This window comes from Leptonychotes weddellii, chromosome 2, assembly GCF_054177405.1.
Source record: "Leptonychotes weddellii isolate Sample4059 chromosome 2, ASM5417740v2, whole genome shotgun sequence".
Lineage (NCBI taxonomy): Eukaryota > Metazoa > Chordata > Mammalia > Carnivora > Phocidae > Leptonychotes > Leptonychotes weddellii.
The window spans coordinates 27,781,671-27,794,084 of NC_138370.1; the positions used below are offsets into that span (position 1 = coordinate 27,781,671).

General features: G+C 40.1%; 1 pseudogene; it reads right to left on the reverse strand.

The window, feature by feature from the left end:
* Window positions 1–8,662: 8,662 nt before the first annotated feature.
* Window positions 8,663–12,116, reverse strand: LOC102731477 (coiled-coil domain-containing protein 22 pseudogene; annotated as a pseudogene).
* Window positions 12,117–12,414: the final 298 nt, after the last annotated feature.

Genomic DNA, 12,414 nt, shown 5'->3' on the forward strand with positions numbered 1-12,414 from the left:
GTGCACCCCGGGAATGGCCACAGGCACAGGGACTATACCCAGTGGGTACACCCCATTTCCCAACTTGTGTTAAATGCCTTGAAATGGCACCAATTGAGAATGCCATTAACTCCATTATCATGCCACTAAGCTGTTTTCCCTTAATTTGATCTGAAATTTATTATATTTAACCTATTAAAAAATTTCCTGAAATATATTGCCACAGCGGTGTCTCTCTGTTTCCAAGCTCACTCGTACATCCAGAGCCAATTGTCCTTCAGCAACGGGAAGAAAAACACAGCCTTCCTTATCGCAGTTTCTTATTTATTCAGATTTCCCTCAGGCTCTTCAATGTTACCCAAAAGAAGCCGCCTTGCTCTCAGTAATTCTGTTCTAATTTCATGGAAATTGGCTTTAGGATGCAGTGCATGAAAGGGCGAAAAGGAAACCTTACTTTGGTTATCCCCAAATTAAAGCAAAATATTTTGTTTGCATGAACATTTTCCTCTTCTCAAAGACTATTTTTAAAAAGATCTTAAATCTTGGAGCTACTGCCATCATGCTCCCCACATCATTCCTCCTCCCGCTTAGAACGTTTCTATCCTAGCCATCCCAATTCCCATCCTGCGCATTTCAGCATCAAAACAGGACTTTGCCGTGGCCCCTGGACTGTCACTCAGTGTCACAGGGCGCATCTGAGCACCATTCATTTACCCCCTCATTTATTATCTTACTCAACAAATGAATTAGAATCTCTGTTGTAAACCAGATACTAGGAAAATACAAAGGGTGTTCTAGGGAATGAACCTGACATAAGTTTTCTGGTTCCTTTATTATTTTGAATTTTCTATATTTTTAAAGGTATTTATCCACTTCATCAGGATTTCAAATTCATTACATATGATGATTCATAACACATTTAAAAATCTGTATAGTTATGTACTCCTTCTAAATTTTTATTCTGGGGGCGCCTGAGTGGCTCAGTTGGTTAAGAATCTGCCTTGGGCTCAGGTCATGATCCCAGGGTCCTGGGATAGAGCCCCATGTCAGGCTCCCCGCTCAGCGGGGAATCTGCTTCTCTCTCTTCCCCTACCCTTCCCCCTGCTCATGCTCTGTCTCTCACTCTCAAATAAATAAAAATCTTAATAATAATAATAAATAAATTTTTATTCTGTAGCTACTTTTACCTTTCCATTCTCCATTGTGTTTATGTGTTTATTTGCATATTCTCTCTCTCTGGATTTTTTTGGGGGGAAGGGTCAGTCCTCACAGAAGTGTTTTAATAATCTTTTGGAAGAATCAGCTTTCCATTTGTTAATTTCTTTATTATTTATTTATTTATGGTCTAAATTTCACTGAATCTTCTCATCTCTATTCTTTTCTTTCTTTCTTCCTTTTCTTTTTTTTAGAGAGAGAGAGAGGAGACAGCATGAGCGGGGTGGAGGGCAGAGGGAGAAGGGGAGAGGGTCTTAAGTAGACTTGCCCTGAGCACGGAGCCCAACTTGGGGCTCAGTTTCACCACCCTCAGATCATGACCTGAGCCAAAATCAAGAGTCGGATGTTTAACCACCTGAGCCACCCAGGTGCCCCCTCTATTATTTTCTTGTTTCTTGTTTCTTCTTGCCCCTTTCAGTTTGATTGTTTTTCCCTAACTTCCTGAATTGAGTACTCAGTTCATTTACCTTCACCTTTCTTCTTTCTTGATAAATGTTTTATGGCTCCACATTTCTCATTAAGCACTGCTTTCGCTGTCTCACAAATTTGCCTTTTAACATATTTATTATCATTCATTCTCCATACTTCTTAATTTTATTTACTACTTCCTTTTTAACCCAAAAGTTATTTAGTAATTATTTAGTTTCCAAACACATTGGATTTTACAAGAACAATACTTTTATATTATATTATTTGAAATTTATTGAGACTATCTTTGTGTCCTAATTCAGGACTTTTTTGGGGGGGGGTAGTCAATGTTTGTGTGTGCTTAAAAAATACTGTTTCTCTTCATTGATTGTAGATGATCATTAATATTTCTTAGTGTTCAAAATCTCTGCTTTTTCTACCTCTTTAATTTCCTAATTTCTAAAAGAGGTGTTAAAATTCACAGTAACTGCCATGTCTTTCTTTCATCATTCCTGTCAGTTGATGCTTGGTACACTCAAAGACTATATTGTTAGCTGCATATATGTATATACATCTGTTTCATTATATTTTGTACCAGTATATTATGTTTTTTGAACATTATGCTGCTTTTCCTTTACATGTTATTTAATCAGATCCTGTCACTATAAGTCCAGCTTTCTTTTGGTTCAATTTTGTTTGAGATACTATTTCATATTCTTTCATTTTTAGCCATTCTTGAGTATGTGTCTTGTCAACAGATTTTGTATTGCATTGTGTTTAATTAAATTTCAGAGTCTCTGTTTTTTAATTGGTCTAATTCATTTACAATTACTCTATTTTTTTAAAGATTTATTTATTCATTCATTCATTCATTCATTCATTTATTTATTTATTTATAGAGAGAGAGCTAGCACATGCATGAGCAGGGGGAGGGCTAGAGGGAGAGAGAGAGAATCTCCAGCATGCTCCCTGAGCATGGAGCCTGATTCAGGGCTGGAGCCTGACTCAGGGCTCAATCCCACAACCCTGAGATAATGACCTGAGCCGAAATCAAAAGTTGGTCGCTTGAATGACTGAGCCACTTAGGCGCCCCAACAATTACTCTATTTTTATAGCAGAATTTTGTTCCATCCTTCCTTTGTTTTCATCATTTGTTTTTTTGGGGGGGAGGGTCAAATAAAAAGCAAATCCCAAATTAAGTAAGGAGAGTCTTTATTTGAAAAGATTATTCCAATAAGGTAAGGACAACTGCAGTAGAGATAACTCTCAGATTATAAGATCTGCAAGCATCTTAAGGGTTGGGCAGAAAGGAATTTCTTTTGTAGGGAGGAGTAAACTAGGCCACAAAGAATCAGGTGTGGAGGAATGGGCTGAATAGTGGAACATGAAATGCCTTTTCTTCAGATCAGCAGATTCTTGAAAGGGACCAGGAAGGAGGAGCCACAGGGCAATGCTGGATCAGGCTGAGGGTAAGTCAAAGTTCAGGGCCTAAGGGAAAGAGAGGTGGGACTAAAACTTGGTCAAGTTATCAAGTATCTTACTGATTTTGATTAGTGGTTACAAATAGTTCAGTTAATCATCTCTGAGGCAAAAGTAGAAGGGAATTTGGAGAGTCTTTCTAGCTTTAGCATAGGTAAAAAAGGGCGAAATCTGTCAGTCTTACACAATCATATGGGAAAGGGTAGTTCTTTTCAATAAGCTTTTCCTGAAACACAAAAGGGTGGGAAGATTTCTAACCCATCCCTATCTACATGGAGCACACATCACAGGTAGAGTTTAATATTGCTACCTGCTTTCAAATGAGTATATCATTTTCTTTTGGAGATTGTGTATTTTATGGTGTCAGACTTCTCCTTAAAATACATTCTTTTGTTAATTCACCGTAACTGAGCAAAACTTGTCTCTTACAAAGTATTTTATTATACTCCCATATTTGCTCTCAAAATGTGTCTTTATAAACACTAGCATAAATAATATTATATGTATTTCCCTATCATTAGTATTATAGACTCTTTTTAATTTTTTTATTATTTATTTTTTAAATTATGTTCAGTTAGCCAACATATAGTACATCATTAGTTTTTTATGAAACTTTTTTTTTTTAAAGATTTCATTTCTTTGTCAGAAAGAGAGAGAGCACAAGCTGGGGGAGTGTCAGGCAGAGGGAGAAGCAGGCTCCCTGTTGAGCAAGGAGCCCGATGTGGGACTCAATTCCAGGACCATGGGATCATGACCTGAGCTGGAGACAGATGCTTAAACCAACTGAGCTACCCAGGCATCCCAGTATTATAGAATTTAAGATCACATGGCTAATTTTTTCCATGTTCTTTTAGTTTCAATGCTTATCAAATGCACTTCTAAATCAAAATGTATTCCATATTTATCCCTGTGGCTATCTTTTCTATCCTAAAAGGTATAATTTTTGGCCAAAAAAAATAGAAATAAAAATAAATCATGTGCTTCATAATTCTTCTTCAGCACAATATCTCTCTGTAAGTATTTCACATAGTAAGTGTTCAGTAAATCTTTGTTTAATGAATAAACACAAAGAATATGTCAAGTGGATGTCCAGATAGTTATATTCATAAAGTATAACTACAACCTGACAGTATATATTTAAAAGTTGTGTATTTCCTCTATCTTTATTTTTTATAAATGTAAATTTATATAAATTTATTTAAGTGTAAAAATATTCATACAATTATACACACACATGCACGCACATATACATACCCCTTTTTTCATGCACCCAATGTTTCCTAATTTTTTTGTCTCAAGGTTCATGGAATCCTGTACATTATATACTCACATAGAAACATGTATATTTTTACATATGAGATATTTTTCCTTGGATTATGTCTGGATCTTTTTATTCAATGATTCAACCATTCTTTCAACTAATATTTGTTAATTACCTTTGATGTTCAAAGTTCAAGAGTGGGAATAGGGTTATAATTATATATTGGACGGTCAGAGAAGCCTTACCGAGGAGACATTTGATACAAGACCTATATGGAGATAAAGGACTGAACTATCCATATGTCTGGGGTAACGGTGTTTCCTAAAGAGAGGACAAAAGGGGCAAAAATCCTCCCAAAAGCTTGCCTGGCAGGATAGTAAATAGGCTAATAATTTTCAGGGAAAACATCATTATCTTATAGCAATGCATATTTGCATGCATTGGATATAGTAATTCTTTTCTGGTATCTATAACCAAGAGGTCGTGGACCATTAGACATGTTGCAAATGCCAATAAAAATACTTTCCAAATAGCAGAAAACCAGAAACAACTCAGTAGTCCATGAAAGATAAATTCTGCTATATTCATACATGGAATGTTATACAGCTGTGAAAATGCTTTAACCATTTGCATGGATAAACCTTAAAAATAAAATTGAATTAAAAAAAAAAGTTCCGGGGCGCCTGGGTGGCTCAGTCGTTAAGGATCTGCCTTCGGCTCAGGTCATGATCCTGGGGTCCTGGAATCGAGCCCCACATCGGGCTCCCTGCTCGGCGGGAGGCCTGCTTCTCCCTCTCCCTCTTCCCCTGCTTGTGTTCACTTTCTTGCTGTCTCTGTCAAATAAATTAAAAATCTTTAAAAAAAAATTTTTCCTTAGAAAGCTAGGTAGTATGACACTGTTTTCTTACAGCCAAAAACAAACAGCACCCTCTATTAGGCAGCACACTCTAAAGGCCAGGAATGGGGCGCCTGGGTAGCTCAGTTGGTTAAGCATCTGCCTTCGGCTCAGGTCATGATCCCAGGGTCCTGGGATGGAACCCCGAGTTGGGCTCCTTGCTCAGCGGGGAGCCTGCTTCTTCCTCTCTCCCCTGCTCATGCTCTCTTATTATCTCTCTGTCTCTCAAATAAATAAAATAAAATCTTTAAAAAATAAAAACAAAAAAATAAAAAATAAATAAAAAGTCCAGGAAATTGAAAGGCAAGGAAATAATTAACACAAAATTTACATTTGATCAACTCTATCAGAGAAGGCAGGAGGCTAGACTAGGGATATAGCACACAGTCAATGCTATGTTTGCTATCCACAATGTTTTAATTCCCAACTTATTTGATGTGTTTTGGCATGTTTAAATTTTAAAAGACAATGAAGAAGTAAGTTGAAAAGAAGAAAGATAGAGGCACTTTCATATATTGGTTAAATACATGAATAGTTGAAGTTAATTTGGAAGGTAACTGGTCTATATCTGTCAAAATTTAAAGTACACATACCTTTTTATCTGAGAAATACATTTGTGGGAATTCATCAGAAAATGTCTGTGTATGCATTTATCAGTACATGAATACAAAGATGAGGGCACAATGATATTAATTGCAGCATTATTTGTAACAGCAAGACAATGGAAATAACCTAATTATCCATCAAAAAAAAAAAAAAAAAGAAAAGGTTAACTGAGTTATAATATGTATTTCCTATGGGATGCTTTGCAATCATTAAAAGTATATTTATATATTTATATATATTTATTTATATATATATTTCATATATATACATATGCACAGAATTGCATAGAAAAGGAATTAGAAGATGAAAAACATAAGTCATCAATCATCAATCCTGTTTATCTCTGTGGTGGGAGTAGGAAAGAAGGAAGGAAAATTTTAATTTGTCCTGTATACTCTGTATAACAAAAAGACTTTGTTCTTATATTGTTCAGGTGATTCTTTTTTTTCTTCTTCTTTTTTTTTTTTTTAGAGAGAGAGAGAAAGATAATGAGAATAAGTAAGCAGAAGGGAGGAGCAGTGGGATAGAGAGAATCCCAAGCAGGCTCCATGCTCAGCTCAGAGCCTGATGTGGGCCTTGATCTCAAGACCCTGAGATCATGAAACCAAGAGCTGGAGCTTAACTGACTGAGCCACCCAGGCACCTCAGATCAGGTGATTCTTTTTTTGTTTTTTGGGTTTTTTTTAAGATTATTTGAAAGAGAGAGAGCACATGAGCAGGGGGAGGGGCAGAGGAAAAGAGAATCTGGAAGCAGGCTCCCCACTGAGTGTGGAGCCCATTGTGTGGATGGATCCCAGGACCCTGAGATTATGACCTGAGCTGAAACCAAGAGCTGGCCATTTAGCTGACTGAGCCACCCAGTGCCCCTTAGGTCAGGTGATTCTTAAAGCATTCTTTTCTTTGCCAAGACATGTCCATTAGGATATAAATTATGATTTGAAAAACTTATTGTTCAAACTGATTTGTATCCAGAATTATTCAATTCCCCTTAATATCCTCTCTTCCTCAAAGTCATAATTTTTAAATTGAGAAAGACCTTAAAATCACACATAGTTTATCAAGATCTATGATTCTTCTAGAGGAATCCCTTAAGTCACTGATGTAGTCTCTCTGCCTTCATCTGGATGTGATTTTGATGGGCTTACCCAGCACTGCCCAACACTTCAGCTTCTTTCACTTCCTCACTGGTCTCATGATAACCACATTGCAGCCAGAGTCATCTACAGAACCATTCAAAGAGCATCCCTTCCCTGCTTATAAACCAATGCATCTCACATAGAGACTTTCAGATATGTCTCCAAACTTCCTTAGCCTTCCTCAATAACCATTGCCACCCTCTCCCATCATTATTTGCTACCCCAAATTATCTTTCTGTTCCTCAGACATGCCCTTCCTTTTGGTCTTCGTACAAGTTTTGGCTCTTCTTTCTTCTATTTCGATCATGATATGATTAAAACCACTTAGATTTTTGAAAAATTATAGTTGAATTGAAACTCAGCTCTGACAATTATTGGTTATGTAATCTCTAAAAGAGTACTCAACAAAATTGACCTTTAATTTCTCCATTTGTAAAATGAAAAATAAAAATACTTAATCAGATGTCTGAGAAAATCAAATCAATTAATGGATGTAAATCATTTGTTACTATGGCTATCCTAATGAGTATTCAACCAATATTTGTTTAATCAATTCACACCACAGCAAGCAATAATTCCAGGCGTTTATTTCATCAGCACCTACCTATTTGCTGTTATTCCAAGCAATTCAATCTATCAATCAATGATTTACTACATTATTGTGTTGCATTGTTGAGCTTTCCAAGCACATGACTTACATCAGTATTATACATATATTTTTTTGTATCCCTTATTTATTTTTTTGTATCCCTTATTTATTTTTTCATATCCCTTATTTATTTTTTAGGAGAGTGTTAAGAAGAAAGTAATTAATGTCTAATTGTTTATGTAATTTCCCCCTTGTACAATGCTCACTGCATCCTATTTCCAAGCCTCCATTCTCTACAATTTTAGTTCTAGATAGCATTTCAGATAAACTATTTTGTCCAGTGTAATACATCCATTGATGTCATAAAACAAGTTTTTAAATTGTACTATTTTAAATGTCTACCTTGTAGAGAAGAAGGGAGGCTAATTCTGATAAAATTTTACTCTGGGGCATGTGATCAGCCATTAAAAAAAAAAAAAACCCCCCACACACCAATTCCCAAAGTATTGGCTAACCCACTTCACACTGTTACCACACACAGCCAGCCATTTATCCATTCTGCAAGTAATTGCTGGCCCTGGGAATTGAGTGATTGACAAGACAACCTTGATTACTAGGTCTCTCCAGATTCACAGTCTGGCATTGAAGATACACTTTGAACAGCAATTACAACAAAGTACAGTATATGTTAGAAGAACATGTGTCCCAGGTTAACCGGAACACAGAACAAGGGCATCCACCTAAAAGATAGCATTTGGGACTTAAGACCCAATAGCTATTTCCTAAGAAACTTCTCCAGAAAACCTGTTTATGGCAGTTAAGCTGTTCCAAATCCTGAAAAAGAAAAGATGGTTTAAAAAAAAAAATCCCTTAATCGCTTGAAACACCATCTCTACCATCGAGTTCTTCCCTGGAGCTCCTGGTAATTATAGTACATACTCTCCCTCAAGTTTCAATGAAAAAATCCTTTTGTGGGCCATCACTGTCTTATTGGTAGGCCAGGATTTTTTTTTTTTTTTTTAACAAATCATCCCAAACAAAAGCCTACTTCATATAGCTCAAATACTGGATAAGGAAAATTTTGCCTGGTCCAAGCTGTTGTCAGTGGTGAGCTAAATCCACACCAAAAGAGCAGGCGGTAACACCACTGTGATAGAAGGGATTAAATCAGAGACGGATAGTCATTGTTTAAAGACACCAGGGAACTGACTTACCTACAGAGTGGGAAATTGAAAGAATGAGTAGCCCCTAATGTCCACAGTCTTGCAAATTCAGATATGAGTTTAAAGGTATGAAAGGATATGTGTGTATGTGTTTGTGTGTGTGTGGTTATGAAAGTTCAAAGGAGCAAAAGATTAATGTTAATTTAAGGGTAATAGAGAAAACTTGATGAAAAAGGCAGGATTTGATTTGTATTTAGAAGTATACAAAAAATTTCAGTGATGTCAGTAAAGAGGGTACAGAACATGTCTAGATCTTCCTGGTCCATTATAGCTGGAACAGAGTGCTAATGAAGGTTTTTGACTGACACAAACAGAGGAAAAGAAATCCAACTATAAAGCCATCCAAGTAAGGGACAAGATTCTATAATTTTAATGTAGTGAGTGTTCTTTCAAAATAATCTGACTCCCATTCTATATTTTCCTTGCCAAAGAATACTCCTTTGTCCTGGAACTAAAAAATATTTCTATGTTGAAATAACTTATACTTAGTGGGATTGAAGTGTTGAAATCTGTCCCAAAATTCATTCCATACATGCAAACAGGTGTGTCCCTCATATATGTGTCTCTATGTGTTTTCATTCATCATTGAAGAAGACCTGATAGAATATTGTCCACAATCCCTTTAGCAGCTTGGATGGAGCAGAATCAAAGTGGCATATGACCAGAAGGGACAGATGTCGCCTCATCTAAACCTATCTGTCAGTAACAGTGTTGGCATGGTGCTGGGTATCGTGCTGAGCTCAAGAGGACATCACAGATTGTTACTCTTACTGCTTTCCTAGAAGCAGATACCAAGCATAGCTACTAGTTATTACTGGTACTTTCCCAACAATGTCAGCAGACCTGCCTGAAAAACATTTTTTTTTTAAGTGGGCTCCATTCCCAGTGTGGAGCTCAACCTGGGGCTTGAACTCACAACCCTGAGATCAAAACCTGAACTGAGATCAAGAGTTGGATGTTTAAGTGACTGAGCCACTGAGGTGCCCCTGAAAAACATTTATTTGACTGCAGACAGAGCTCTTCATTTATTTGGGATCCAAGTGCCCTCTCTAATAAACTGCAACCAAGTTCCAACGCTCTAGACAATGACCCCAGATAAGGGTTGGGGTCAGGTGGGCAGGGGTCTGGGGCCAAGGCTATAGGAGGAGCTGCGCAGCCAACAGAACGAACGGCTAGGACAAGTGTTTGGCCATCGCCCCCAACATCCCAACTCCCTGCCCAAGGCCAGGAGCAGAGCAGTGCTGGGGGCTCCTCAGGCCTCTGGGACCCCCCCCCAGGAGGCCAGTGTTCTCCTGGCAAAGGGCTCGGTAGTCCTCACAGATCTTCTCCAAGTTGCTGAGGGTCTTCTTCCCCATCTCCGTCTCGATCTGCTCCTCAAGGTCTCTAACTTCCCATATGATTGTGCCTGTATCCTCCATGGTCTGGATGAGCTGGCTGCAGTTCTCATGCAAGGCAGCTAGATACTTGTATGCCTTCCGAACAGCATCATCCTTCTTGGCATCCTTGAACACGAGCTCATCAGTCACGGCATACGTCCGGTCCAGCTTCCCAAACAGGGAGTTGATTTCCTTCTGAAGCTCGTTTGTGTCCAATAAGATCTTAATGATCTCTTCTTTCTGCTTCCAGATGTTGCCCACAATCTCCAGGATGCACTGGGTATAGGCCAGCCGGGACACATCTCTAGCCAGGGTCTCCAGCTCTGACACCAGCTGTTTATAGACCTCCTCCTTCTTTTGGGCCTCTTTGGCAGCTCTGCTGTAGTTCCTGGATCTCTGCCAGCCGTCGTGAAGATTCCAGCTTTCTGAAATCCTGGAGCTTTCGGAGGTGGCAGTACTCAGCCAGGAGAGGGACCCGGTGCTTTTCCCACTGACCCGCCAAGTGGAAGACCCGCTGGGCACTACTCTCTACCATGAGCTGCAGCTTGGCCAGGTTGGCAGCCCCGCCAGGCAGCAGCTCCACTGCATGGCTCTTCAAGCGCAGGGCCTGCTCACGCTCCCACATGCTGAGCTCGCTCTGCCAATGCTCGGTCTCCACCTGCACAAGGCTGATTCTCAGGGTCTTCATGTTAACTTCAACCTCTTCAGTGTTGTAGTTCACTCCCTCCAGCTGCTCCCGAAGAGACTCCACCTCCCGAGCTGCCTTCATGTCCTATTCAGGCTGCTGGGAGGTGGTCGGCACATCAGACACTTGGGCTGCCTGGACCTCAGGCTCCAGATGGAAGGTGAACTTCTCTGAGTGTGTGAAGTGGGAGGCCTTGGAAGCACCAGTCCTGGCCCCAGCACCCCAGGCCTGCAGCAGCTCTCCCAGGTCTCCAGCTTGTCGGGGAGCCCCTAGTCGGCCCCAGGTCTGGCGTAGATGCTCAGCCAGGTGCTTCTGCATCCGTTGCCGCTAAGCCCGTGTATCCTCCTGGGTGGGATAGCAGGGTGCCCAGTGGACCCAGTCCTCATCCCCAGGGCAGTTCCGGCCTGTGTGCTGGCAGAGCTGGATGGTATGGCATTCAAAGAGTGAGGCCACCCTCCTAGCAGGCTGGGGCACCTGGGTGGGAGCTGGTAGCAGCAGAGGACTCGCCTGGAACTCCCGGGGCTCCCTTCTGGAACTCAACTCAGGCATGACAAGCCTGGTGATATGGAAAGGTTTCTGGGAGGCTGAGTCCTGGAGGTGCTGTAGCTTGGGAGTGCAAAGGAGGGGTGGCACCCAGGGCAGGGCCAGCTGGTCCCAGATTTGGCTCCTGATGGCCTGGAGAAGGATAGCTGAATCACCTGCAAGCTGATCTCCATCCTTAGAAGCATCAGAGGGGAGACACTCAGCCAAGAAGAGAAGCAGGTCCCGGAGATCAGGCTCACTGGGGTAGAGGAAGTTCTGATAGCCAAGCTCCAATGAGTAGCCCAGGTCCATGCAGGCCTGAGCCAGGAAGCAGTTGGACAGGGACAGAGGTAGCAGGGGGCTGAGGCCAGAGCCCATGGCAGATTGAGCACACGCAGGCAGTGGACCACAGCTTCTACAACCAACTCAGTAGTGAAGGCTCGCAGAATCTGCACATCTGGAGGAACTGCCATGCCAGCCTGGCACAGGGAATGGATGAGGATTCGGTCGGCCTCCTCCATGCCGGATCTGGGTTCAGGGTGGGGCGGAGCAAGAGAGGCGCAGCTTTTAAAACCTGAAAAACATTTTTTAGATGAGGATATATTTCCTAGAGTATCTAAGATCTAGTGTTGTTTTACCAAAATTAACCACTTTGGCTAAAAGAGATCTCTGAGAATTTAAAGAGCCAAATTATCCATATACAAACACATGTTATCTCACTCAATAATCCTTTAATAGCATGTCCTAGAACAACTACAAAACAATGTTTAATTCTTTCATACCATATTAGCAAATGCAAACCCAAAGGTGGAAGGAACCCAGTGCATAACTGTCTTGTAGTATCGAAATCATGTGTAAGACATTGCTGAATAATCCAGAGATCTGGACTCCTCCAAATGGCAAATATAGCTTTGCTTTGGAATGAATGATAACTATAATCCATTTAATTCACCCAAAATGTTTATTGAAACATTGTCTGACACACTGAGAATACAGTTACAAAAACAAGCAGCAGAAATGTTTCCTTCCTCGTGGGACTT